We start from the raw sequence: 22,979 nt of genomic DNA, 5'->3' as shown, positions 1-22,979 counted from the left end.
TCCACTCGTCACCCTCACGGATCCGGATGAGATTGTATGCACCTCGCAAGTCCAGCTTTGTAAAGATGGTAGCTCCGCTAACTCTGTCAAAGAGCTCAGTAATCAGGGGTAAAGGATAACGGTTCTTGATGGTAATGTCGTTCAAACCTCTGTAGTCGATGCACGGCCGCAGACCACCATCTTTCTTTTTTACAAAAAAGAAGCCTGCGCCGGCTGGAGAAGAAGAAGGTCGAATGAACCCCTTTGCTAGGTTCTCTTTAATATATTCCTCCATAGAATGCGTCTCAGGCAGAGACAACGGATAAGTTCGGCCTCGAGGTGGAACCTTCCCTGGAACGAGATCAATCGGACAGTCCCATTCTCTATGAGGAGGAAGGATATCAGCAGAAGCTTTACTGAACACATCCGTGAAATCTTGATATGGAGGAGGTGGAACATCAGACGACCTGGGGGAGGAAGAACAGACAGGCAATACTTTAAACAAACATGTCTCAGCACAGGAGGAACCCCATGCCAGGATTTGCGTAGTCGTCCAATCAATTGTAGGATTGTGAAGACGGAGCCATGGAAGGCCCAGGACCACAGGATGTGTGGCTCTTGGAATCACTAAAAAAGAAATAAGTTCGGAATGAAGAACTCCCACTCTCAGACGAACTGGTAGAGTCCTTAAAGAAAAAACTGCATCAAAAATTTTGCTGCCATCCACGGCAGTTAAAGAAATGGACGAAGGAAGTCTCTCGGTGGGTAGGGACCACCGTTTAACATAGGCTTCGGTAATAAAGTTCCCAGCTGCTCCGGAATCAAGGAGGGCAATGACGTTCCGATAACGTTGAGCAACTTGAAGCGAGACTGGGAGATTACAATCTTGAGAAGATGGAGAGGAGATCATTACTCCTAGCCGGCCTTCTCCTTGGCGAGCTAGGATTTGAAGTTTCCCAGACGTTTGGGACAGGCATTAATGGTGTGAGACGGAGCTGCACAATAGAGACAGAGAAACTCGGAGAGACGTCTTCGGCGCTCAGCAGGGGTTAAACGGGAACGGCCAAGTTGCATGGGCTCATCTTTAGATGGTGACAGTTGACGAGGAGGAGGAGCAGAAGATTTTGGAGCAGATGATCTTCCACGCTCAGTTGCTCTCTCTCTGAAACGTAAATCAACTTTCGTGCAGAGTGAGATTAGCTCATCTAACTTAGAAGGTAAGTCTCTGGTAGCTAACTCATCTTTAATACGCTCAGATAAGCCAGGCCAGAATGCAGCATACAGGGCCTCGTCGTTCCATGCCAGTTCGGATGCCAGGATCTGGAACTGTATCAGATATTGTCCTACAGTACGTGACCCCTGGCGTAAACGGAGAATCTCGGATGAAGCTGAGGTTACCCGGCCTGGCTCGTCGAAGATGCGCCTGAATGTTGACACGAAGGCAGTGTAGGAAGATAGCAGGGTGTCGGACCTCTCCCATAACGGTGATGCCCAATCAAGGGCTGAGCCACTGAGAAGAGAAATAATGTAGGCAATTTTTGTACGGTCACTGGGAAAATTGCCAGGTTGTAGCTCAAACTGAATCTCACACTAGTTGAGAAATCCCCTGCAGAATCTTGGAGATCCGTCAAATTTTGCTGGCGTTGGAAGATGAAGACGTGGAGCAGAAATGGGTAAGGTGGGTGGGGTTATAGCTGGAGTCACTGTGGTTGACGCACCAGACGCGCCTGATCCACGGAGAGTTGTCTGAATCCCATCCAGCCGAGTAGAGAGATCCTGGAGACAGCGGATGATGTGGCCCTGTGCAGCCTCCTGATGTTCTAGTCGGGCTGCCAGTTCTTGCATCGGCCTGGCCGCTTGATCCTGGTCTCCGGCTGGATTCATTTGGTCAGTGCTTACTGTCACAACTGAGGGCCTGAGCTGACGGGAGGCAGCCTCAGTTGTAGGGGCTGAGATGTACCGGAACCTGGGAGGTTGTATCAGACCCCTGGACATGTAAGTAACATAAATAATAAATGCCCGAAGGCGTGACCACGACAACTTGGATAAAAGTCAATGATGTTTATTATGACAACTCCGCAACACAGCAGCAGTAAAAGAAAACGTAAAAGTCAGCAAAGAATAAATACAGTTCCTGGGTACTACAGGATGGCAGGAGCCACAGGGCACTGGTAGTGTGAGATAGCTCTTATGATCTTCTAGATGGAAAGTCCTTACCAGGCCCGACTGTAGCAATGGAGATAACCCAGGATTGTGCCAGCTGGTGTTCCAGGAAAAGCTGGGTTGCTGAAGATAAAACAGCTGCTGTGGATACTGGCTGGAACCAGACTGTTGTTAGCACGGAGTGGATACTGGCTGGAACCAGTTAAATAATAAATGAACTTGGGAGCGATGAAATATGAACTGAAATGTAGAACTTGAGAGCGGAGAAATAATAATACCGGTGGAGAGTGGTAAAGTGTAGAAAGGACACCGGCCCTTTAAGGGAAGCTGTACTCTGCTGGAAGCTGAGCTGGAAGCAGGTAATGTTGTAGCTGGAAACAGATGAATCCACAATGGATTGGAGAGTCAGGCTACACCGCAGGTGGAATGCTGGTGCGGGTCTCTATGGTGGAAGTCTTGAGACAGGAGCTGGAACCTGGAAGACAATCACAGGAGAGAGACAAACAGGAACTAGGTTTGACAACCAAAGCACTGACGCCTTCCTTACTCAGGCACAGTGTATTTATACCTGCAGCAAGGAAGGGATTGGCTAGGCAATTATGCAGATTATCAATACTGAGAACAGATTGGTGGAAATGATCAGCTGACAGAATCCAAGATGGCTGCGCCCATGCAGACACTTGGAGGGAAGTTTTGGTTTGTAATCCATGTGGTAATGAAAACAGTAATGGCGGCGCCGGCCACCGGAGACAGGAGGCGCCAGGCTGACAGATGCACATCCAACCACGCGGACACGGCGGAGGCCGCGGGAGACGCCATGCCAGGTGTAATATGGCGTTTACTGTGACAGCGTCCCAGAGTGACAGGAGAGAATACAGGAATGTACACATCAGGATAACAGATGGGATCCGGTCCTGGAGCGCTGAGCCAGCCTTAGGAGGCATCTGATGGGTAAGAAATGGTGTCCAGATACCCGGATCGTGACAGAAGCCTGGTGAGAAATCTGCTTTCTTTCATTCAAATTTGGTGCTCACTTTGAGCTGAATGAGAACTGCTGGCATGGCACTCAGGCGACAGGTGGAATCTTGGTCATGCTCTGGTTTCTCTTCAGAACTAACAAATATTTCGCCTTTTATTAAAGATTTCCGTGGAGAGGAGCAAAACTGAGTTTTATCTCAATTTTTGCATGCCCCATATTATTGGGGTTTCTTTTATCAGTTTAAAGACAGAACGAGTGTGCTTTCTTGTTAGCTTTAATGTAAGTTTATTTGCATAACAATGACAGTAAATGTTTGTTTCTTTTCAAACAGAACTTTCTTGACCATGCTACTTGCTTGAAAGATCTGGGAGCACATGGAAAACAGTACAAACCATGCAGTATCACAAGAGCCTTTATTTGATCTTTCATGAAGATAGAGCAGAATTGAGGACACGTCAACAATTTCTGCCAAAGGTGGTTCATCTTTCCACATGGTGCCTTTGGCCACTGACACCTTCGTTGAGTCAAAGTCTCTGGCTGTGGTCAGAACTTTGAAAATTTATGTCACCAGAACGGTTCAGATTAGGAAAACAGAGGCTCTGTTTGTCCTGTATGCTCCCAACAGGATTGGGTGTCCTGCTTCCATGCAGACCATTATGCGCTGAATCTGTGGTAAGATTCAGCATGCTCATTCCACGGCAGGATTGCCGTTACTGAATTAGGTGAAGACCCATTCTACTAGAAAGGTGGGTTCATCCTGGGCAGCTGGTCGGGGAGTCTCAGCATTGCAACTTTGCCGAGCAGCTATTTAGTAAACACTTTTGCTAAGTTTTACAAGTTTGATACCTTGGCTGATGATAACCTCAAGTTGGGTCATTCGGTGCTGCAGAGTCGTACGCACTCTCCCACCCGTTCAAGAGCTTTGGTATAACCCCATGGTTCTTAATGTGACCCCAGCATCCTCTAGGTCGTATGAGAAAATAGGATTTTAATACCTACCGGTAAATCCTTTTCTCTTAGTACGTAGAGGATGCTGGGCACCCGTCCCAGTCCATACTGTGTCTGCAGTTATTACTTGTGGTTATACACATGTTGTGTTACGGTTCTGGTCAGCTTTTTGCTGCAATTGTTCATGCCGTTGGCTTGTGTTCTGTTGAATGCCACGTTCTGCGGCATGCTTAAGGTGTGAGCTGGTAAGATGCTCACCTTAGTTTAACAATAAATCCTTTCCTCGAAATGTCAGTCTCCCTGGGCACAGTTCCTATAACTGGAGTCTGGAGGAGGGGCATAGAGGGAGGAGCCAGTCCACACCCTTTGAAAGTCTTAAAGTGCCCATGTCTCTTGCGGATCCCGTCTATACCCCATGGTTCTTAATGTGACCCCAGCATCCTTTACGGACTAAGAGAAAAGGATGCCCTTGTGTACTATCCTGACTTCTCCTCCCGTCTGCTTACTTTGTGCCTTCCAACGCACAATGCGAACTACAGGTGGTGCTGCAGGGCCCACACCCTTTTACTTGCCTTACAGAGCAGCTCTGGAGCTGTTACAGTGCCCAGCTGCTGCAAGAAATCAGCATGAATGCTTCAGGGGATTGGGCATGGCCAACATGAGCCCCACACCAAAGGAGGGTGGGGGTGTTTAATGCGAACTAGGGGTCATCCAAGCACTGCAAAAGGCCGCCATGCCCTGCATGCCCCTTTTCTCTTTTTATATGCAGATGAGGGTTCCAGCCAACTTTGGCCCACTGCTTGGATGACATCACCGTATGCAAATCCGTCTGCTGCAGACCTTCCCCCAGGAATGCTTGTACTAGTTGTTGTATATGGTTTGATATTTGATGGTGCTTCAGTATTAGGCAGCCTTCCGCCCTCCCATGTTCATCTGAAAAGATGTGGTCTCCCTGCAGTTGTTGTCCCCAGACGAGAGTTCCCTTGTGCTTCCTCAGTTGAATCTCCTTAACTTGACGGGGGAGGGGCTGCCCGAGCTGCCACCCTCCCCAGCCCTATCCCAACTCATACTTATTTTACATATTAGATCTCTTGATCATGAAGATTGTTCTCACAGGGTTAGGTTCATCCATTATATTTTAAAATAGGAAGGTACAAATTACATATTTGAATTGCATCTATGTGCTGGATTCAAATGCCCCCCCCCCCCCCCCTTCCTTTCTCAATTGTGCCCGTCAGCAGCTATTCTAAGGTTGCTGCCAATGGGTGTGACACATTAATTTCTTCTGTGGGGTACACTGGACTCCACAAGGATTCACATTGGGGTGTAGAGTAGGATCTTGATCTGAGGCACCAACCGGCTCAAAGCTTTTGACTGTTCCCAAGATGCTCAGCGCATCCTCCTCTATAACCCCGCTTCCATGAACAGGGAGCTCAGTTTGTAGTTGGTGCCTTCAGTAGCAGGCCACTTAACAGGGGCCTGCCTCAGGCAGCCTATTCTTAGCTATTAATTTTGACAAGAAAAGAAGAACTTGTTTTATGAGAATCTACAAGGGCTGCAGCAGGCTAGGTCTAATAGACATCTTTACTGCAGCTTCATCACTCCCAGCGGCGCTGTATACTCCCGTGCCCTGGTTGCTGGGTCACTGCAGCGGAGGCTCCGGTTTCTTCCTAAAGTCAGTGACACACACACCGCCCTTCCGGATCACGAGGCCGCTGATTAAGGGGAGCGTGGCCGTAGGGGGTGGGCCGTGTGCGCACTGGGGTGGACACTGATTACTGGGCAGCCGCTCCACTAGCCACCAGGTACAGTTAAGGAGCACAGGTCTGGGGGTTTTTCTCCTATATTAACCCAATTTTGTACTGCCCGCAGCGCATTGTGATAGGTAATAGGGCCTGATTCAGGTTGGATTGCAATCACAATAAGCGATCCAACTGCAAAAATTGCTAAGAGCATACGCATGTGCCTGCATGCGATCGCCTCTGCCTGTCAATCGGGGCAGGGGGGGAGAGTGGGGTCAGCAACACTCCATTTCCAAGTCAGGGATGGAGCAGTGCGGGGGCAAGGCTTCAAAATGGGGTCTGCAATGGAGGAGACACAGGGGGCGTGGTCACAGCGGCTGTATGACATCACATTCAGCCGCTGTAATCACAAAAATGGTGGCGGCTTCCTGCGCGCACATACAGTCTGCACCAGCAGGAGGCTACACCATTGTTTATGATCACGCTGAACTGCAGTGCGACTGCAATTACAGCATGGTCAAGAAGGGAGGTGTCATACTGGGTGGCCATGCCCTGTCACTGTGCAGGAGCCAGCACCGCTTACACACTAGTCCCCGGGTGCAGCCCCCAACCCCCGGGACACCCGGAGCAACAAAATGTAGATTCAGGCCACCAGGCCACGCCCCTACCTATGAAATAATGCCTCCTTTTTACCATTGCGCTGCTTATTTGCACGCACTGCATTACAATCTCCCTCGCCACCTCTCTGGGTGTCACCAGTGATAGTGACACCTCTGAAATGCTTGTAGCAGCTGGTCCAAAGATCTATGCCTCAAGCCCTGAGTGTTTGCCCTTGTGACTTGTTGATCATCATAGCGAAGCAGATGCTTACAGAAAACTGCAGGGGCTTAGATTGAAAATAAAAAAAATTGATGGGTATAAGGTAGAGAGGAGCGGGTTCGGTTCTCCGAGAACCGAATTCCCCACGAACTCCACGTGGTTTACACTGGTCTGAGGCAGGCTCGGTTGTTCCCGCCTGACTCGGAAAACCTGAACAAGGGAAAATGTCATCATCCCGCTGTCGGATTCTCGCGAGATTCGGATATTATATATAGAGCTGCGCGTTGCCGCCATTTTTACTCGTGCATTGAAGAGAGAGCGGAGAGGACGTGGCTATGTTCTCTCAGTGGAAATCTCAATATCAGTGCTCAGTATCAGTGGTTACTTATTGCTGCTCAGTAATACTAGTAGTGTGTCTCTCCTGCTCAGTGTCAGTTCTCAGTAGTATCCTCATCAGTGCTCAGTATCACTGTTCATTGTCTTGTGCTGCATTGTGTTGCTCAGCATACTACAGTACATTACTAATAGTCCAGTGCTGCATCTTGCTGCTCAGTGTCAGTTCTAGTATCCTCATCAGTGCTCACTATCACTGCTCATTGCATTGTGGTGTTCTGTATACTACAGTAATATAGTAACATATAGTAACATAGTTTTTGAGGTTGAATAGAGGCAAATTGCCCATCGTGTTCAACCTGTTTTAAGTTGTGATGATTCTACATACTTGCTGAATAATGTTTTATGACTAGTTAGCTACTATAACTCATGTTACCCCCGGATTAACCATGTTGATATTTTAAGTATTATAACCTTGGATAGCTTTTTCATTCAGAAATGTATCCATTCCTTTTTTAAATCCAATTACAGAGTCCGCCATTACCACCTTCCCTGGCAGGGAATTCCACATCCTGATTGCCCTAACAGTGAAGAACCCTTTCCTCCATTGCATTCTGAACTTTCCTCCAGTCGCAGCGAGTGACCACGTGTTCTTTTAATAAATAATTCCTCTGATAACTCTTTGTTATGTATCTTTACATATTTGAAGATATTAATAATATCTCCTCTTAGGCACCTCTTTTCTAGTGTATACATATTCAGCCTAGTAAGTCTTTCCTTATAGTCCAGTACTTTTAGGCCTTTAATCAATTTAGTCTTCAGGATCTCTCGGACTTCCATGAGCAGCAGAGTAGTGCAATGGAAGGATGCTGGGCCCATAACCCAGAGGTCGATTAATCGAAACTATCCTCTGCTATGTGCATTTTTTTTTTATAATTAAAGTAATCAAAAACTGGGATTGATATTTTGGCTCTTTTATTTTTACTTAAAGTACAATAACTTTTATCATTTTAATTTGTTTTAATAGTATATTGACAGCATTGTTTTCTTTAAAAAATCCACTTAATTTTCTTTACCCTATTACTGAAATGGTAATTGACAAAAACAAACTACATTGTCACCAGAAGAGCAATGCAAAATGTACAAGTGATATATTAAAATCATCTTCCATCTTGAATTTCAATGATGCATTGGGACAACAATTTTGTGAGAAACATCTTCACCCATAAAGAAAGATTTTCTTAATTCCTTATCTGTGTGCTGATTAGATATTACCTTGTTTTCACATTAAACAGACTTCCACATGAGAAAGCAGCAAGGATGCAGTAACGTTTATGTGTCCTGGTGTAAACCTGTATTTTTTCAGTAGACATTGAAATGAGGATGCATCTTGCTGCCTTTCCAATGTAGCAAGTTTAATTCAGTAATAGGTGAAAAAACATTCCTACAAAGGTGTTAATCAGAGACTTGGCTTTGTGGACACTTTTCAGAGAGCAAATTTGTTAGCATAAAAATAAAGTCAGAAAATGAAGAGCTGTTTAATCACTCAATTGGACTTTTCTGCCAGCATAGTTTTTTTTTCTCTGCAACCCACTGCTAAATTGTGCTTCCTAGCTGTTTTTTATAAAATCACTTAATCAAATCTAACTCTGATTACATCAGAGAAGGCCAGGTACCCTACACCATAAGAGGGGGTTTGAAATTTTGACTTGTCTACTTAAAGATCACCAAAATCTGATCACAAGGTCAATTACATCCCTGGGTGGGATTGAACCACCAACCTTTTGGTTAATAGCCAAACATGCTAACCGATTGCACCACAGAGACACCTCGCAAAAGTCCATTCTGACAAAGGCTAATAAGCATTCATCTAGAACGTTTCCTAGAAAAACTTTAAAAAGTCAATAATCTGGAGAGTTTTTGTAAGAAACACATTGCTACTTTCCCATGATGAGTGAGTGCTTCAGGATCTCTTGCACTTACATGAGCAGCAGAGTACTGCAACGGAAGCATGCTGGGCCCATAACCCAGATGTAGGCAGATTGAAACTATCTTCTGCTATATGCATTGTTTTTTGTTAATTAAAGTAATCCAAAACTGGGATTGATATTTTGGCTCTTTTATTTTTACTTAAAGTACAATAACTTTTACCATTTTAATTTGTTTTAATAGTAAATTGACAGTATTGTTTTCTTTCAAAAATCCACTTAATTTTCTTTACCCTATTATTAAAATGGTAATTGACAAAAACAAACTACATTGTCACCAGAAGAGCAGTACAAAATGTACAAGTGATATATTAAAATCATCATTCCAGCTTGAATTTCAATGATGCTTTGGTGCAACAATTTTGTGAGAAACATCTTCACCCATAAAGAAAGATTTTCTTAATTCCTTACCTGTGTGCTGATTAGATATCACCTTGTTTTCACATTAAACAGACTTCCCCATGAGGAAGCAGCAAGGATGCAGTGACGTTTATGTTTCCTGGTGTCAACCTGTATTATTTCAGTAGACATTGAAATGAGGATGCATCTTGCTGCCTTTCCAATGAAGCAAGTTTAATTCAGTAATAGGTGAAAAACCATTCCTACAAAGGTGTTAATCAGAGACTTTACTTTGTGGACACTTTTCAGAGAGCAAATTTGTTAGCATAAACATAAAATCAGAAAATGAAGAGCTGTTTAATCACTCAATTGGACTTTTCTGCCAGCATAGTTTTTTTTCTCTGCAACCCACTGCTAAATTGTGCTTCCTAGCTGTTTTTTTATAAAATCACTTAATCAAATCTAACTCTGATTACATCAGAGAAGGCCAGGTACCCTACACCATAAGAGGGAGTTTGACATTTTGACTTGTCTACTTAAAGATTACCAAAATCTAATCACAAGGTCAATTACATCCATGGGTGGGATTGAACCACCAACCTTTTGGTTAATAGCCAAACATGCTAACCGATTGCACCACAGAGACACCTCGTAAAAGTATATACTGACAAAGGCTAATAAGCATTCATCTAGAACGTTTCCTAGAAAAACTTTAAAAAGTCAATAATCTGGAGAGTTTTTGTAAGAAACACATTGGTACTTTCCCATGATGAGTGAGTGCTTCAGGATCTCTTGCACTTACATGAGCAGCAGAGTACTGCAACGGAAGCATGCTGGGCCCATAACCCAGAGGTAGGCAGATTGAAACTATCCTCTGCTATATGCATTGTTTTTTGTTAATTAAAGTAATCCAAAACTGGGATTGATATTTTGTCTCTTTTATTTTTACTTAAAGTACAATAACTTTTATCATTTTAATTTGTTTTAATAGTATATTGACAGCATTGTTTTCTTTAAAAAATCCACTTAATTTTCTTTACCCTATTACTGAAATGGTAATTGACAAAAACAAACTACATTGTCACCAGAAGAGCAATGCAAAATGTACAAGTGATATATTAAAATCATCTTCCATCTTGAATTTCAATGATGCATTGGGACAACAATTTTGTGAGAAACATCTTCACCCATAAAGAAAGATTTTCTTAATTCCTTATCTGTGTGCTGATTAGATATTACCTTGTTTTCACATTAAACAGACTTCCACATGAGAAAGCAGCAAGGATGCAGTAACGTTTATGTGTCCTGGTGTAAACCTGTATTTTTTCAGTAGACATTGAAATGAGGATGCATCTTGCTGCCTTTCCAATGTAGCAAGTTTAATTCAGTAATAGGTGAAAAAACATTCCTACAAAGGTGTTAATCAGAGACTTGGCTTTGTGGACACTTTTCAGAGAGCAAATTTGTTAGCATAAAAATAAAGTCAGAAAATGAAGAGCTGTTTAATCACTCAATTGGACTTTTCTGCCAGCATAGTTTTTTTTTCTCTGCAACCCACTGCTAAATTGTGCTTCCTAGCTGTTTTTTATAAAATCACTTAATCAAATCTAACTCTGATTACATCAGAGAAGGCCAGGTACCCTACACCATAAGAGGGGGTTTGAAATTTTGACTTGTCTACTTAAAGATCACCAAAATCTGATCACAAGGTCAATTACATCCCTGGGTGGGATTGAACCACCAACCTTTTGGTTAATAGCCAAACATGCTAACCGATTGCACCACAGAGACACCTCGCAAAAGTCCATTCTGACAAAGGCTAATAAGCATTCATCTAGAACGTTTCCTAGAAAAACTTTAAAAAGTCAATAATCTGGAGAGTTTTTGTAAGAAACACATTGCTACTTTCCCATGATGAGTGAGTGCTTCAGGATCTCTTGCACTTACATGAGCAGCAGAGTACTGCAACGGAAGCATGCTGGGCCCATAACCCAGATGTAGGCAGATTGAAACTATCTTCTGCTATATGCATTGTTTTTTGTTAATTAAAGTAATCCAAAACTGGGATTGATATTTTGGCTCTTTTATTTTTACTTAAAGTACAATAACTTTTACCATTTTAATTTGTTTTAATAGTAAATTGACAGTATTGTTTTCTTTCAAAAATCCACTTAATTTTCTTTACCCTATTATTAAAATGGTAATTGACAAAAACAAACTACATTGTCACCAGAAGAGCAGTACAAAATGTACAAGTGATATATTAAAATCATCATTCCAGCTTGAATTTCAATGATGCTTTGGTGCAACAATTTTGTGAGAAACATCTTCACCCATAAAGAAAGATTTTCTTAATTCCTTACCTGTGTGCTGATTAGATATCACCTTGTTTTCACATTAAACAGACTTCCCCATGAGGAAGCAGCAAGGATGCAGTGACGTTTATGTTTCCTGGTGTCAACCTGTATTATTTCAGTAGACATTGAAATGAGGATGCATCTTGCTGCCTTTCCAATGAAGCAAGTTTAATTCAGTAATAGGTGAAAAACCATTCCTACAAAGGTGTTAATCAGAGACTTTACTTTGTGGACACTTTTCAGAGAGCAAATTTGTTAGCATAAACATAAAATCAGAAAATGAAGAGCTGTTTAATCACTCAATTGGACTTTTCTGCCAGCATAGTTTTTTTTCTCTGCAACCCACTGCTAAATTGTGCTTCCTAGCTGTTTTTTTATAAAATCACTTAATCAAATCTAACTCTGATTACATCAGAGAAGGCCAGGTACCCTACACCATAAGAGGGAGTTTGACATTTTGACTTGTCTACTTAAAGATTACCAAAATCTAATCACAAGGTCAATTACATCCATGGGTGGGATTGAACCACCAACCTTTTGGTTAATAGCCAAACATGCTAACCGATTGCACCACAGAGACACCTCGTAAAAGTATATACTGACAAAGGCTAATAAGCATTCATCTAGAACGTTTCCTAGAAAAACTTTAAAAAGTCAATAATCTGGAGAGTTTTTGTAAGAAACACATTGGTACTTTCCCATGATGAGTGAGTGCTTCAGGATCTCTTGCACTTACATGAGCAGCAGAGTACTGCAACGGAAGCATGCTGGGCCCATAACCCAGAGGTAGGCAGATTGAAACTATCCTCTGCTATATGCATTGTTTTTTGTTAATTAAAGTAATCCAAAACTGGGATTGATATTTTGTCTCTTTTATTTTTACTTAAAGTACAATAACTTTTACCATTTTAATTTGTTTTAATAGTATATTGACAGTATTGTTTTCTTTCAAAAATCCACTTAATTTTCTTTACCCTATTATTAAAATGGTAATTGACAAAAACAAACTACATTGTCACCAGAAGAGCAGTACAAAATGTACAAGTGATATATTAAAATCATCTTTCCAGCTTGAATTTCAATGATGCTTCGGTGCAACAATTTTGTGAGAAACATCTTCATCCATAAAGAAAGATTTTCTTAATTCCTTACCTGTGTGCTGATTAGATATCACCTTGTTTTCACATTAAACAGACTTCCCCATGAGGAAGCAGCAAGGATGCAGTGACGTTTATGTTTCCTGGTGTCAACCTGTATTATTTCAGTAGACATTGAAATGAGGATGCATCTTGCTGCCTTTCCAATGAAGCAAGTTTAATTCAGTAATAGGTGAAAAACCATCCCTACAAAGGTGTTAATCAGAGACTTTACTTTGTGGACACTTTTCAGAGAGCAAATTTGTTAGCATAAACATAAAATCAGAAAATGAAGAGCTGTTTCGTCACTAAATTGGACTTTTCTGCCAGCATAATTTTTTTTCTCTGCAACCCACTGCTAAATTGTGCTTCCTAGCTGTTTTTTTATAAAATCACTTAATCAAATCTAACTCTGATTACATCAGAGAAGGCCAGGTACCCTACACCATAAGAGGGGGTTTGAAATTTTGACTTGTCTATTTAAAGATCACCAAAATCTGATTACAAGGTCAATTACATCCCTGGGTGGGATTGAACCACCAACCTTTTGGTTAATAGCCAAACATGCTAACCGATTGCGCCACATAGACACCTTGCAAAAGTAGATACTGACAAAGGCTAATAAGCATTTATCTAGAACGTTTCCTAGAAAAACTTTAAAAAGTCAATAATCTGGAGAATTTTTGTAAGAAACACATTGGTACTTTCCCATGATGAGTGAGTGCTTCAGGATCTCTTTCACTTACATGGGCTATTAACCAAAAGGTTGGTGGTTCAATCCCACCCAGGGATGTAATTGACCTTGTGATCGGATTTTGGTGATCTTTAAGTAGACAAGTCAAAATTTCAAACCCCCTCTTATGGTGTAGGGTACCTGGCCTTCTCTGACGTAATCAGAGTTAGATTTAATTAAGTGATTTTATAAAAAACAGCTAGGAAGCACAATTTAGCAGTGGGTTGCAGAGAAAAAAATAACATTTTAAACCTACCGGTAAATTTTTTTTCTCGTAGTCCGTAGAGGATGATGGGGACTCCGTAAGGACCATGGGGGATAGACGGGCTCCGCAGCAGACATGGGCACTTTAAGAAAGACTTTAGATCTGGGTGTGCACTGGCTCCTCCCTCTATGCCCCTCCTCCATACCTCAGTTAGAGAAACTGTGCCCAGAGGAGACGGACAGTACGAGGAAAGGATTTTTGTTAATCCAAGGTCAAGATTCATACCAGCCACACCAATCACACCGTATAACTTGTGATATACTACCCAGTTAACAGTATGAAAACAACATAGCATCAGTCCAAGACCGATGAAAACTAACATATAACCCTTATGTAAGCAATAACTATATACAAGTCTTGCAGAAGTAGTCCGCACTTGGGACGGGCACCCAGCATCCTCTACGGACTACGAGAAAAAGATTTACCGGTAGGTTTAAAATCTTATTTTCTCTTACGTCCTAAAAGATGCTGGGGACTCCGTAAGGACCATGGGGATTATACCAAAGCTCCCAAACGGGCTCCTGCGGATGACTCTGCAGCACCGATTGAGCAAACAGGAGGTCCTCCTCAGCCAGGGTATCAAACTTATAGAACTTTGCAAAGGTGTTTGAACCCGACCAAGTAGCAGCTCGGCACAGCTGTAGTGCCGAGACCCCTCGGGCAGCTGCCCAAGAAGAGCCCACCTTCCTAGTGGAATGGGCCTTGACTGAATTAGGCAACGGCAATCCCGCCATAGAATGCGCCTGCTGAATCGTGTTACAGATCCAGAGAGCAATAGTCTGATTTGAAGCAGGGGTGCCAATCTTGTTGGCTGCATACAGGACAAACAGTGCTTCTGTTTTTCTGACTCTAGCCGTTCTGGCCACGTAAATTTTCAAAGCCCTGACCACATCAAGGGACTCGGAATCCTCCAAGTCACGCGTAGCCACAGGCACCACAATAGGTTGGTTCATATGAAAGAATGAGTCCACTTTTAGCAGGAATTGAGGACGGGTCTGCAATTCCGCTCTATCCATATGGAAAACCAGATAGGGGATTTTATGTGATAAAGCTGCTAATTCCGACACTCGCCTAGCGGAAGCCAAGGCTAATAACATGACCACCTTCCAAGTGAGATATTTAAACTCCACCATTTTAAGTGGTTCAAACCATAACCTTAACACCACGTTAAGGTCCCAAGGGACCACCGGAGGTACAAAAGGAGGCTGAATATGCAGTACTCCCTTCACAAAAGTTTGTACTTACTTCAGGAAGAGAGGCCAATTCCTTTTGAAAGAAAATGGATAAGGCCAAAATCTGAACCTTAATAGAGCCTAATTTTAGGCCCAAATTCACTCCAGTTTGTAGGAAGTGAAGGAAGTGGCCCAGGTGGAATTCTTACGTATGAGCATTCCTGGCCTCACACAAAGAAACATATTTTCGCCATATACAGTGATAATGTTTAGATGTCACGTCCTTCCTAGCCTTTATTAGCGTAGGAATGACCTCATCTGGAATACCCTTTTCCGCTAGGATCCGGCGTTCAACCGCCATGCCGTCAAACGCAGCCGCGGTAAGTCTTGGAACAGACAGGGCCCCTGTTGCAACAGGTCCTGTCTTAGAGGAAGTGGCCACGGATCTTCTGTGAGCATTTCCTGCAGATCTGGATACCAGGTCCTTCGCGGCCAATCTGGAACAATGAGAATTGTTCTTACTCCTCTTTTTCTTACTATTATCAACACCTTGGGTATGAGAGGTAGAGGAGGAAATACATAGACCGACCGGAACACCCACGGTGTCACTAGGGCGTCTACAGCTACTGCCCGAGGGTCTCTTGACCTGGTGCAATACCTCTGTAGCTTTTTGTTGAGGCGGGACGCCATCATGTCTATCTGGAACAGTCCCCACCGACTTGCAATCTGTGCGAAGACTTCCTGATGGAGTCCCCACTCTCCTGGATGTAGGTCGTGTCTGCTGAGGAAGTCTGCATCCCAGTTGTCCACTCCCGGAATGAACACTGCTGACAGTGCGCTTTGATAAAGCTAAATATTTATCTTATTTAAAACCCTTTGTGAGGTCTAAGAACACTGTACGCTATTTGCGTATGGAGTACCGTAAGGGTACGCTCGTTGCGTAACAATCGCTTAGCCGTGGTCGAGACGCTCAAGCGTCACGTTCGCTCACGGCCAAGAGATCACAGGCAGGCACGCTATTGGCTGCTGACTAACGTAATGGTTCGCTATAGCGTAACGGACGCTGTATCGGGAGCGGGCTGCTCGAGCGATACAGACGCTCACGAGAATACGCTGTTGGTATCGGGCACACTTATAGGTGAGCGACTACCGTAATGCTACGCTATCAGCGTAGCGGACGCTCGAGACCACGAGGAGATCACGAGCGGCGCCGACGCTCACAATGTTAAACCTTTATGTCTAAACCACAAACAATGTAATTTGCTGTAAAACCTTAGTGTAGAGATAGGGTGTAAATGCAACACTGTATAACCTTATTAACTCAAAAGCTGTTCGAGCGTCACCGACGCTCTGAGAATACTTAACACTATAAGAAATACACAAATACCGTGCTTAGGGTCCAACGCCTAATATATATATTATGAATGTTATACTTGCAAAAGAATTAATACAATACAAGTCATACACTACAATATAACATAGACTAACTAACCAGGTAACTACACAGTAAATACAATACAAGTACGTTTAAGAGAAAATGAGAGAAAGAGAAGAGAGAGAGAGAAAGATATGGCCCATAATAACAAGAAAAGACAATATGATTACGGAGAAAACTTACGCACAAAGGAAACGATCGCATGCGCCTCTGGACATCCAGCTCCCGATTTTCAGCAATGATAACCGATGAAGAGTGAGTGCTGGATGTGATCGGCCTGTCTATTTATGCCCCACACACAATACAATTCAATGGTCCCTACAATCTCATTGTTCATTGGACACAGGAATTCGTCTTCGCATTATAACAAAAGGTCATAGGTTGATTCATACAGGTGGGCTGTGACTATTTCCAACAGCTCAGGTGGGAGGGAAACTGGGTTTCCCGCCGCATGGATAAGTAAGTGCAAATACAGTAAATGTTCATAAACTTCTTATGTCCATAACTATTCGCACGAGCGATTGATCCGCTTCAAACCAACACCGGAATATTGCTAATTAAATACTCTTCCGATGGATACTAAACACCACTGTATTACTCCTGTCTGACCCTTCGTATCAAACAATGAGGGATCTCTCTGTCCAGGAACATACTACATTAACTAAACTTTCAGAATCTATCAAAGGGACCATAATCTACAAAATGCATTATATGGTGAAAATATGTAACGAAAGAGTCGTCCGCTAGATGCACACAATCTCTACCGTAAATGTGCATACCGTGCGCCTGCGGGTGCCCGCAACAGCGAGTATGCGCACGCACGGGAGAGCGCACGCATGCGCAGCAGGGACACATATGAGGTGCAAATATGGCAGTGTGCATCGTGATATTTTTCTGACTTTGACAGTCCACCCTTTGGCAGTCAACAATAACTGCCACTTCCTAAAACATTTCAAAAAGAGAAAAATATATGTCAGGGGTTAATACATTTACATGGTTGGGTAGGGGAGGAGAGGAGAAGGTAGGAAAAGGGTATGACCTAGTGAGATAGCAGAAGCATGTGTGTATGAATCCATGTTTGGGGGGTCATGTATCATCGTGCCGTACGTGTTTTAAATCAAGCTTCGAGGTATTGCGAAGTATACATTTGAATTCCTTCTTATCCCGTGGTACGGGTCTGTGGATGGGCTGTCAAACTTTACCAAGCTTTTTTCGGATTTTGGTTGTAACAAAAATGGGGAGCACATTTTAGTTGATGATACATGAATGGGGGAATATGTGATTGCTGATATCTGTGCCTGTATTCCCTATACTATGTGTGTAATTACCTGAAGGTTGTAGAGATGAAGAAAATACATAATTACGGTAAATGCAGTGGTATTCTATGTCAGGTTAATGAACATTCGTCGATTGAGGTCTTGTTTGGTGTCTGTTGAATGCAGTCTTCTTTGTGCTTTTGCCCATAAGGTGCGAGCAAAAAGCTTTGTCAATGTCCATAGATTTACAAAAGTGTTGGGCTAGCGTAATTTTAAAATTTCTAGGGAAACTGGGGATCTATGGCATAGTTCATCAAAAATCTGTGTATAAGGTTGTCAAAACTTCTTCTTTAATCCATCTGTTGTCTGTATATCGGCTCATCAAATTCCTCGTCCAAGTGGGTCTTTTTACCTCAGAGGAAAACGGAAAAACAGATGAAAGAAACGGACCGTAGAAATCGCATTACAATTTCCTCACTCCTTAAACTCATCACCCTGGTACTTCGTTTGCACTTCGTTAAAGCCTGACCGCATCTAAATATCAAGCCAATCGTTATGATAACACCTAAGATACATAGGAGAAACTTCCCTACATCCATTATAACTCCTTGAGCCCATTCTCCTAAACCGGAGAACCAATTTCGCGGGTTCAACCATGACACCCAACTAGTCAGCTCATTACTCACAGCAGCAAGGGTGAGATTGTGTCTCCTGCGAAATTCCCACTTCAATTGGAGAATATCGTCCATCTTTTGGTCTATGACCTCGACCGGGTCCTCGGTACTATTCGTTATATATGTGCAGCATTTCACGCCGTACTGCGTTGCCAGTGTGACACAATATCCACCTGTTACTGCTGTGAGATAATTGAGAATCATTCTATGCTGAACTAGTTCTGTTTTATAAGCTTGAAGTTCTCTTCCAGTATACCTAAATGTGTCATCATACATTTCTGTGATATTGTCTAACAAATTTGCGAGCGCAGATATGTATTTATAATTCAACACTCCTCTGGCGGTGCGAGTGAGGTCTAACGCAAGTAGAAACTGAATCCCGGTTGATTCATGGATCATGTCAGAGGCCGGGTGCTCTGTTCTTTCTATCAGGTGCCGTTTAACTACGTGCTCGTAATGGGTGTGAGTATAAGGAGTTTGGGCAACACGGTGTATGTCTTTCATTTTGGCATGTGATACAGTCATTACCTCAAGCAATACTTTTCCAATATAACACAATCCTTCAGAGTTTGGGGCAAGCCACTTATACGCCTTCCTCCCGCATATGAAATATGCATCATCGGGGAGAACATATGGGACGGAGTAGGACATAACCATATTACACATTTTCCATGTGAAATCTCCTAACCCTAATTCTCCCATCTGTCTAGTACACGTATCAGCTTGTACGATATGTGCACAGTATCCTGGTGATACCTCTCCAACTCTCGTAATCCTACTTCCTAGGGTATACCTATACCGGAAAGATTTTCCTCTACTGGCTATGTGGCGTATAAGCTCTGTATCTGTCGGCATTCTATCTGCTCTATATGAAAAGGTCATGGTTTGGTTACTCCATGACACTTCCCAATTTCCCGGCTTTCGGGGATTGGAAATGTTAAAACATATGAGGGATCTATCCACATGATATTGGTGGAGCTTCAAACTAGGAGGACTGGAGATATTAAACCTCCTGTCCACCGGTCTCCCACCACTTAGCTCAAGTACCTCCCCTATCGTTAAAGGAAATGGTACTAGTCCTGATTTGCTATGACCTTGAGGTACTTGAGAGCATACCCAACAATCTGTTTGATTTAACACGCTACCCACTAAGGAGTGATAGTCACTCAAGGGATGCCGGTCCATGTGGATATTAAAACTGGATTGGCATTTCTTAATGCACCCATCCTCGACTACGTTGTCACAGAGCCTACAGATACAGTTTTCTTCAGCTAACAATCCTTCACAATTCCTTCTATTGTCAATGCTATCGGATCGTTTTCTGATACTCGCCTTTGCTTGTTGATTATGTTGTTCTCGGAAAACTACGCCTCCATCTCTGTCATCAGAACCCATTCCAGAATCTCTCTCGACCTCCATGGTACTCTCGCCGGAACAGACTGCTCTGGTCAACATCATGGTCAACAGGAAAATCCGGATCACAGTCTCTTGGGGCAAGTCCATCTTATAGGAGGAAACGAAGAAGAATGAGAAGGGGGGGAAAATAATTTGAGGGAGAGGGGATGGGAAGTTGGAGAAAAACAATAAAAGGGAACAGGGAATCGACAACTGCTTTTGATCTTGTGATTTTCAATGCTCAGGTGCCGCCTCAGTCCTCCTGGAACAGACACTCCAGTGATACAACGTCCTCTACCGTCTGTTCCTTATCACGGGACCTCTCTGGATCAGCAACCTTCTTACAATGGGACGAATGAACCCAAGTCTCTCTCTCGGCAACTTTCAATGCTGTAGTGCTAGTCAATAAGACTTGGTATGGTCCTTCCCATCTGTCAATAAGGCAACCTGAGCGTAGAAAATTTCGTATCATTACATACTCCCCAGGTTCAATGTCATGACAATTACTATCTGGTAAATCAGGAATCACCAACTTCAAATTATTATTTTGATTCCTTAGCTGTTTACTCATATTAACCAGGTACTTTACAGTCACTTCATTGTTACACTTCAAATCATCCTGAGGGTTAATCATAACATGCGGTTGTCGACCAAACAAGATTTCAAAAGGGGACAGATTAAGAGGGGACCTGGGAGTGGTTCTGATGCTGTACAGTACAATGGGTAAAGCTTCTGGCCATGTCAATCCTGTTTCTGCCATAACTTTGCTCAAATTATTTTTAATAGTGCTATTCACTCTTTCCACCTTCGCACTCGCCTGTGGACGGTATGGAGTGTGCAGCTTGCTATCAATTCCCATCAACTTACACATTCCTTGAAAGACATCACCTGTAAAATGGGTACCCCTATCACTTTCGATAATTCTAGGGATACCATATCTACATACAAATTCCTGCACAATTTTCTTAGCAGTAAACATAGCGGTATTTGTGGCCGCCGGGAATGCTTCAACCCAATTTGAGAACACATCTATACAAACAAGTACATATTTCAAATTTCGACAAGGGGGTAATTGAATGAAGTCAATCTGTATTGCCTGGAAAGGACCGCCTGCAGGTGGGATATGAGATGGTTCTGTTGGTATTGCCTTTCCGATATTCTTTCTCAAACAGGTAAGGCATGACATTGCTCTCTTACTTGCATGAGATGAAAATCCTGGGGCGCACCAATATGCTCTTACCAACTTGCACTTTCCTTCCTTGCCCAGATGAGTCAGCCCGTGAGCTGCCTCAGCTAAACATGGAAGATATGCTCTGGCGGCCACCGGTTTACCTTGTCCATCCGTCCAGAGTCCTGAGGACTCCTGGCCATATCCCTTCGCCTTCCAGACTGCCTTTTCCTGTGTGGAACACAAATTTTGCATTTCACACAACTTCTGTGTGTTGATGGTATTAAATACCATCAGTTGTGTGGTGTCTGTCTGTCTGGGGGTACCAGCTGCTAACTTAGCTGCTTCGTCTGCTCGGCTGTTACCAAGTGATACTGGGTCCTGGCTATATGTGTGTGCTTTACACTTGATAACAGCCACTCTGTCGGGTTCCTGTATCGCTGTTAGAAGCCTTTTGATGTGAGCTGCATGCGCTACCGGTGTACCAGCTGCCGTCATGAAATTTCTGAGGCGCCATAGGGCTCCGAAATCATGGACTACCCCGAATGCGTATCTAGAGTCGGTGTAGATATTGGCTGATTTGCCCTTAGCCAATTCACATGCTCTGGTTAGGGCGACCAGTTCAGCAACCTGGGCTGAGTGAGGTGGGCCTAGCGGTTCCGCTTCTATGATGCCTTGGTCATCTACGACTGCGTATCCAGTACACAAGTCTCCCGAGTCTGACTGTCTGTGACAACTACCGTCCGTGTAGAAAGTTAGATCTACATTTTCCAGCGGGTTGTCACTGATGTCAGGCCTTGCGGTAAAATTTTGGGTCAAATATTCCATACAATCATGTGTGTCCTTCTGTGTGTTAAATTCTCCTTCCCCACCACTCTCATCCTCCACCCTTTGTGCCTGTCCAGGCACACCTGGGAGATATGTTGCAGGATTTAATGCACTGCATCTCCTTATGGTGATGTTTACGGGGGCCATTAGTGCCAATTCCCATCTTGTAAACCGCGCTGATGAGACGTGCCTGGTTTGGGCAGAATTTAGCAAGGCTGACACTGCATGTGGTGTATGAATTGTGAGGTTGTGACCTAGCACTACATCTTCGCTTTTCGTTACTAGCAATGCTATCGCAGCGACGCTTCGCAAGCATGTGGGGAGGGATCGCGCTACCGTGTCTAGCTGAGCGCTGTAGTATGCTACTGGCCTGCTGGCATCACCGTGCTTTTGGGTTAAGACGCCTGCCGCGCAACCAGCACTTTCTGTTCCGTACAGCTCAAAGGGTTTCCCATAGTCTGGCATACCTAATGCTGGTGCCTGCGTTAGGCACTGTTTAAGTCTCTCAAATGCCATCTCGGACTCGTCTGTATGCGAAATCCGATCAGGTTTGTTTGAGGAGACCATCTCCTGCAGAGGTAACGCTAGAATGGAAAACCCTGGGATCCAGTTACGGCAATACCCACACATTCCTAAAAATGTTCTGATCTGTTGCTGGGTTTTTGGCAGAGTCATGTCTCTAATTGCTGGAATTCTATCAGTGGTCAGGTGTCTCAGTCCTTGTGTTAGACAGTGTCCCAAATATTTTACCTTAGTTTGGCATAATTGCAACTTGTCTTTGGAAACCTTGTGTCCTGTGTCTGAAAGATGAAACAGGAGCTGTTTCGTATCCTTCAGGGATGCTTCCAATGAATCAGAACACAGTAGTAGATCATCCACGTACTGTATTAATACTGATCCACTCTCTGGTTGGAAAGACTGTAAACAATCATGCAAAGCCTGGGAAAATATACTTGGACTGTCTATGAAACCTTGTGGTAATCGAGTCCATGTGTATTGGACTCCTCTGTATGTGAATGCAAACAAATATTGGCTGTCAGGGTGCAGAGGTACCGAAAAGAAAGCGGAGCAGAGGTCAATAACAGTGAAAAATTTCGCAGTGGGAGGGATTTGCATAAGGATGACAGCTGGATTTGGCACTACGGGGAACTGACTCTCAACTATTTTGTTGATCCCCCTTAGATCCTGCACTAGCCGGTAACCCCTCCCCCCACTCTTTTTCACAGGGAAGATGGGACTATTGGCAGTGCTGGACGTTCTTACCAGAATA

General features: G+C 43.5%; 3 non-coding genes across 3 annotated transcripts; 1 reads left to right on the top strand and 2 right to left on the bottom strand.

Moving 5' to 3' along the window:
- Positions 1-3,233: 3,233 nt before the first annotated feature.
- Positions 3,234-3,349, top strand: LOC134996955 (U5 spliceosomal RNA). The gene has a single exon (XR_010199514.1). It is a non-coding gene; the product is annotated as a U5 spliceosomal RNA (small nuclear RNA).
- Positions 3,350-8,716: 5,367 nt separating this feature from the next.
- TRNAN-AUU (transfer RNA asparagine (anticodon AUU)) lies at positions 8,717-8,790 on the bottom strand. Its single transcript has one exon. It is a non-coding gene; the product is annotated as a tRNA-Asn (tRNA).
- A 2,217-nt stretch (positions 8,791-11,007) lies between these two features.
- Positions 11,008-11,081, bottom strand: TRNAN-AUU (transfer RNA asparagine (anticodon AUU)). The gene has a single exon. It is a non-coding gene; the product is annotated as a tRNA-Asn (tRNA).
- Positions 11,082-22,979: the final 11,898 nt, after the last annotated feature.

Source organism: Pseudophryne corroboree, unplaced genomic scaffold (assembly GCF_028390025.1).
Source record: "Pseudophryne corroboree isolate aPseCor3 unplaced genomic scaffold, aPseCor3.hap2 scaffold_144, whole genome shotgun sequence".
NCBI classification, from domain to species: domain Eukaryota; kingdom Metazoa; phylum Chordata; class Amphibia; order Anura; family Myobatrachidae; genus Pseudophryne; species Pseudophryne corroboree.
Note: the sequence above shows the minus strand (reverse complement) of the source record. Positions and strands in the feature narration are given on the sequence as shown.